This window comes from Podarcis muralis, chromosome 11 (genome assembly GCF_964188315.1).
Source record: "Podarcis muralis chromosome 11, rPodMur119.hap1.1, whole genome shotgun sequence".
Taxonomy (NCBI): Eukaryota; Metazoa; Chordata; class Lepidosauria; order Squamata; family Lacertidae; genus Podarcis; species Podarcis muralis.
The window spans coordinates 4933705-4939909 of NC_135665.1; the positions used below are offsets into that span (position 1 = coordinate 4933705).

Below are 6205 nucleotides of genomic sequence, written 5' to 3' on the forward strand. Positions count from 1 at the left end.
CGGCACAATTTGTGGTTTGCAGGAATCCCAGAGGACAAAGAATTTTGCAGATGTCTCACACTCAAAAGCCCCCTCCCAGTTGCTGTCAGAAAGACTGCCGCAGAGAGGTGGATGAAGAAGGCAAAAGGAGGGTGTTTGAGGAAGAATAGGGCAAGCTCTAGAACTATTGGATTTAGAAGAAGAAGAAGAAGAGTTTGGATTTGATATCCTGCCTTTCACTCCTTTTAAGGAGTCTCAAAGCGGCTAACATTCTCCTTTCCCTTCCTCCCCCACAACAAACACTCTGTGAGGTGAGTGGGGCTGAGAGACTTCAGAGAAGTGTGACTAGCCCAAGGTCACCCAGCAGCTGCATGTGGAGGAGCAGAGACGCGAACCTGGTTCCCCAGATTACGAGACTACCGCTCTTAACCACTACACCACACTGGCTCTCATTTAAAGCTATTCATTCCCCCAGCATGCTCTTAGGCTGGGCATGCTCCCTTCAGGTGTCCCTGCCACTCCCCCCCCCCCCCGGCCAGCATAAAACTGCCAGGTAGATCTGGTGCTTCTATCAAGACAGATTCTCTTCCCCCACCCTTATTGAACTGCTCTGCCCATAACAACTTGACGGCAGCCCAGATCAGAAGCTTAAGGCAGCTGCCTCACTCTGCCTAGTGGTAAGGTTTGGCCTTTGAACCAAAGTTTCCCAAGTCCATGTGAAACATTTAATGCTCTGAACCAGGCTGGCGCATACCTTGATGAATCATATACATGAGGGTGAGTTAGGGTTTTAATGTCATCTAAAATGGATCTAAAACTTTAATTTCTCTTCATGGTTCATTCCCCTCCCCCTATAAGCAATTCACATGTGAGATAAATGCTGGGATAATATACTAATAGGTCTTCCATGCCGAAAAAGTTAACGGAAGTCAGAAAATGATACCCTTATGCTTTTTTATGTTTAGCAAGAGCATTGTTCCATAGGTAAGAAAATAGAGCAAAAAACACATTTTCAAATATGAAACAGATACATGTGGACTTAAGCGTCTTTGATACTGAGAAAAGCTACACTATATAATATGCAAATAGTGTCTTACTTCTTTTGTAGACATGCCCCAGCTATGAGTTGGTTCCTACATGCATGATTATCACTTGATCACTACGGCATCAAGTGGTGACCCGCATACATGAATAAGCCTTCACAGATTAAACACCACAGATAATATGACTGCAGTAACATTTTTCAAATAAGTTTAGCTGCAATCGATCAAGTGGTGAAAGGAATCAAGTGATGCATAAGGATGTGTGAACCAATCAGATGAATGTGTTTATCTTAGGCGTAAGCCAATGACCAATGTTTAAATGTTCATGTCCTCTTTTGGACAGAGATGTGAATACACCGTCTTCTCCATTCAATTTACACTGAATTTGCACATGCATGGCAAGGGAACCCTTCTAAGATGGGTGTTCAGTGTCCATTGAAAAACTGTAAAAGATGCTTGAACCGACACAGTGGGCAATTCTGTATGTCGCAAAAGCCATACATTTATGTAAAAGCAAAATATATAAATGGAAGAATACAAAGTTTCATCAGTGCATAGTAATGTAGCATCTCTTTTGGGAGGGGGATGGAGTGACATTATTTCCCATATTCTTCTTGTATAATATTCTACTGTATTTTGTAATAATGTTTTAGTGCAGTTCCCAAGTATATATAAGGTTTCATAAATACGGACCTCACCGTCCATGCTGGCCAGATTGCATTTCCACTCCAAGTCATTTTATCAAATGCATTTCTATTAGAAGTTAATGAAACAAAGAGACTGAGTGGAGGGAAGAGACTGACTTAATATAACACAACTGAATTAGATAAAAAGGGGGAGGAAGGAGATCTGCAATTACAGATTGACAAGTTGTTTTAATATCTAGTAATGCAAGTCTGGAGCAGCTGGATTAATTAAGTAATATGGCAAAATGAACCAAGGGTTATTATGAATTTCAGCATACCTCGGGGGTTTATTGGGGCCTGAGGGTTTAGAGTTCAACTTCTGACCACACAAAAGTGATTGTATCTATAATTATCTTGGGGATCTTGCTGTGATTAGGGAACAATGGCTTGAAAATGAGGGGTGAAAAAAAGCGTTAAAATTAGCGGGGTTGTAAAACAATAGGAAGAAAAACACTAGAAATTGGTGCTGGAAAATATTACACATATAGAAACGAATCTGTTATTACTGGCAGTTTGGTGTTACTTTGAGCATTTATTAAGGCCAAGTAGAGAGTTCACTTCAAGGCTGAAAGTGGAGAGTGCTGTGCCATTATTCATTGACTAAAAACCACAAAAGCTACAGTACTTCAGAAGGATGCGCCATGAAACAACTTCAGAAAGATGTTTGACTTCCAAAGAAAGAGAGGGGCCCACTGAAAAGGATGTAATTTATCAAATGCTGCTCCTATTCAAGTCCAACCGGAGCATGTGTACAAGTAGTGATTCAGAAATTAAAGGCTCTTGCTTGTGCAAAGTGGTTGGAGTTTCTGCATTTGATGTGTTTGTGGAGCTCCTTATGGGCAGGGACTGAGAGCTGTCATCCGAAATAGCTGTACTCTAGCTATCCTGGGCAACTGATAATGTCTCTTGGAGTAAAATACAAAAGGAAAAGAAAGGAAAGTTGTTGGGTTACTGAAAACTGCATTGCCTCGTCCTTGTGCTAATCTTTAAAATAGAAAATGGCATTTTTTAAAAAAAGCCATTAATTCTATCCTTTAGGATGCTAATCTGCAAAGCAGATTAGAACTAGAGTTCAGAGATACACTGTTTTATTAATTTCTTTTGTCATTTCAGTTTTAAAAGCTATGAAATCTGATGTGGTTGCTACCACTTCTGGGTTTCGTTGAATTAAAATGCTATTGAATCAAAAGCCCAGGTGGCCAAATATTCCCTACCCTCAGATGATTAACAATCTAAAGATCCTATTTTTCAAAGATTTCCTAAAGAAAAATCTTATAACGATGTAATATTTGTACCACATTTAAATGACATGCAGATACCCCAAAAGCAAACTTTTGCAACAATGGATGAGAGGCCGGACAAGATGGTGGAGAAGGCACAGAATAGTGTAAAGATTGCTCCTGGAGCTGTTGTCTGTGTGCAGAGTTAAATCAAGGGTGATGTGACAACTGGACCTAGGACAGTGATTCACCCCAAAGCGTGGATCGTTGCAGAAGCTGCGCCAATGATTGGAGAATGTAACATCATTGAAGAACAGACAATTATCATAAATGGCCTTCCTGAAAACATTGCCCCTGATGCAGAGCAGGTGGGAGCCAAACCAATGATCATTGGCACCAACAGCATCTTTGAAGTTGGCTGCTATTTTCAGGTAATGAAAATAGGAGACTACAATGTAATTGACTTCAAAGCATTTGTAGGTAGGAACGTGATCTTTCATATATATATTATTATTTATGATTTTTTATTTTATACATTTCAATAATTTTACAATCGTTTTAACATTTCAAAACTCGACTTCCTGCCTCCTCTTTCTGCGGCTCCTTACATTTGTTTTTCATATTTTCTGCATATTCCAAATTAACTTAACTTAACCATTTATTTGTCTACTTTAAATGTATACTCTTATAAAACTGCAGGTTATTACAATAATCCTGCCAATGTTCTTATCTGTTTTCAGTTTGTTTGTAAATATTCAATATTGTAAATATTCAATAAACCATTTCCATTCTTTTATTAAAAAGTTTGCTATCTTGATTTCTTATTTTTCCAGTAAGTTTTGCCATTCCTGCATATTTCACAGGTTTTTGTATCCATTATTCTTTCGTTGGGACGACTTATTCTTTCCACTTTTGGGCAAATACTCTGGTCACTGTATGAATAAATTTCTGTACAGTTTGGGTAGTTCTGTCCCTATAAGGAAAACTTTGAGGATTTATTTTTGTTTTGTTTTTTACAAACATTATTTTAAACAACTTTTTCAATTCATTATATATCATTTCCCAGTAAGCTTTAACTTAGACATATAAGAAAAAGAACCTTCTTTTTCTTTACATTCCAATACTTATTTGATTTTGATTTATACATTTTTGCCAAATTACTCGGTGTTATACCATTGATATAACATTTTCATATAATTTTCTCTTAAACCAGGGGTCAGCAAATTACGGCCCACCGGGCTTGTAAATCCGGCCCGTGAACCCTGCAGACCCTGCCGCCCACTCAGTCCCCACGCTAAACTGGTGTGGAATGAAGGCCTCGCCGCACAGGGACTGATTTTCGTTACGCTGGCACAGCTTCAGATTGGCTGCAGGAAGCTCCTGCAGCCAATCTGAAGCCGTGGATGCCTCTGGGTGGATGGTGACGCTGGCGTGGCTTCGGATTGGTCACAGGAAGCCCCTGCAGCCAATCCAAAGCTGTGGATGTCTCTGGGCATCGCCCCTTCCTTCGGAGTTGGCGGCTGCAGCGTGAGTGGCGGCGGGGGGTGGGGGTGATCCTTTCGGGGAGGGGGTCCGGCCCTCCACAAGATCTGAGGGACAGTGGACCGGCCCCCTCCTGAAAAAGTTTGCTGATCCCTGTCTTAAACCATAGCATGCTCTGAATTTTATATCCGTATTCCACAGTCGTTCCTACGCTTCCATATCTATATTACTGTATAACCAATATGTATTGCCCAATGTATCCTTGAGGCTTTTACCTGCTCATCCTTTGTCTCCCATTCCAACAGTATCTTATACATTTTAGTCAGCACTTAAACATTACATTCCAACAGATCTCTCTCCAACTGTGATGTTTGTTCCCCAAACCCTCGTATCCTATCTTTCTTAAATACTTTGTTCAAATGATGATATTGTATCCATGTTGTTAATTTTCCTGATAAATCCTTAAATTCTTTTAATTAATTGGTAGGAACGTGATCTTGACATGTGACAGCATCATTGGAGGCTGCTGCGAAGTCCTACGAAGTCATCCTGAGAACACAATAATCTACTGAGCCGGCTGTTTTTGGTGAATGCAGACTGAGCAGCCACAGCCACAAACATTGCAGCTGGACTTCCTAATGAAAATCCTGCCAGACTATCATCATCTTTAAAAAGCCATGAACCAGCCTCTACTGCTGTGAAGAGCTGAAGACACACAAAACCTGTGTGGTTACCAAAACTGCAGAGCTTTCAGGACTACGTGTCTGCAAGAACTCACTCACTCATTCATTCGATTGTGCAATATACTGTAATTTTATTTATTTAAATGGTGGTGGTGGTGGAAGCAAACTTTTCTTATTCTGTCTTTTATTCTATGTGGCTGCTGCCTTGATCCTAAATACATTGCTTAGAAGTAATTCCCACAGATTTTTTTATTGTCTTCAATGGGATTACTATGATTTAGTAGCATGCCTAGCACACAGCACTTAACACATCTACAAAAACACATCTGAACATAAGAACAGCAGATGGGTAGAACCAACAACAAGATATTAGACAGAGATTTGTAAAGCTGTGAAATGAATAACTTAAGGAAAGAATAAAACATAACAATAAATAGAGACATAATATATTTCCAAGAGTTATGGCAACTATAAGATGGTGATGGGAAGACAACCGGCAAAAGCATATGTTTTCCTTCAAGAACAATAAGAGAGCAATAATTACTGATACAGCTGGGGTCCTTGGGAGGCATTTATCAACCCATTTTGCAAAAGTAAAATGTGTTAAACTTGATAAAGACCATCTTCCAGAATACAAGTGTTCATGACAAAATGAATGTCTGAAATTACCACACAGGTAAGTTGGGACGCGGGTGGCGCTGTGGGTTAAACCAGTGTTTCCCAACCTTTTTTGGGCAAAGGCACACTTGTTTCATGAAAAAAATCTCGAGGCACACCACCATTACAGCCCCGTGACGTCAGCGCGCAGCGTCACGCCGGGAGGGACGCACGAAAGTGTAAGTTTCAATTTTCCCCCTCCCCCTTGCCTTCCTTCTGTGCCAACCGCCAAAAAGCCAAGAAAAAAGCCAAGACTTTAGGGCAGCAGGTCGACACGGAAGAAGCTCCTACCTAAGGACAGGTGCGACGGCCGTGTCCTCTTCTGCCACACTTGGCAGCCCTGCCTCACGGTCGTGACTCCCACCCTGATTTCTCCCCGCAGGTCGAGCGGCACAGGCAGCCCAATGTGTCCAGCCCAGACACAAGCCCCGCTTCCCCACTCTAGATCCTGAATG

The 6205-nt window shown here is 40.9% G+C and overlaps 1 pseudogene; it reads left to right on the forward strand.

Annotated features, from left to right (window-relative positions):
- Positions 1 to 3050: 3050 nt before the first annotated feature.
- On the forward strand, positions 3051 to 5193 carry LOC114606888 (dynactin subunit 6-like; annotated as a pseudogene).
- Positions 5194 to 6205: the final 1012 nt, after the last annotated feature.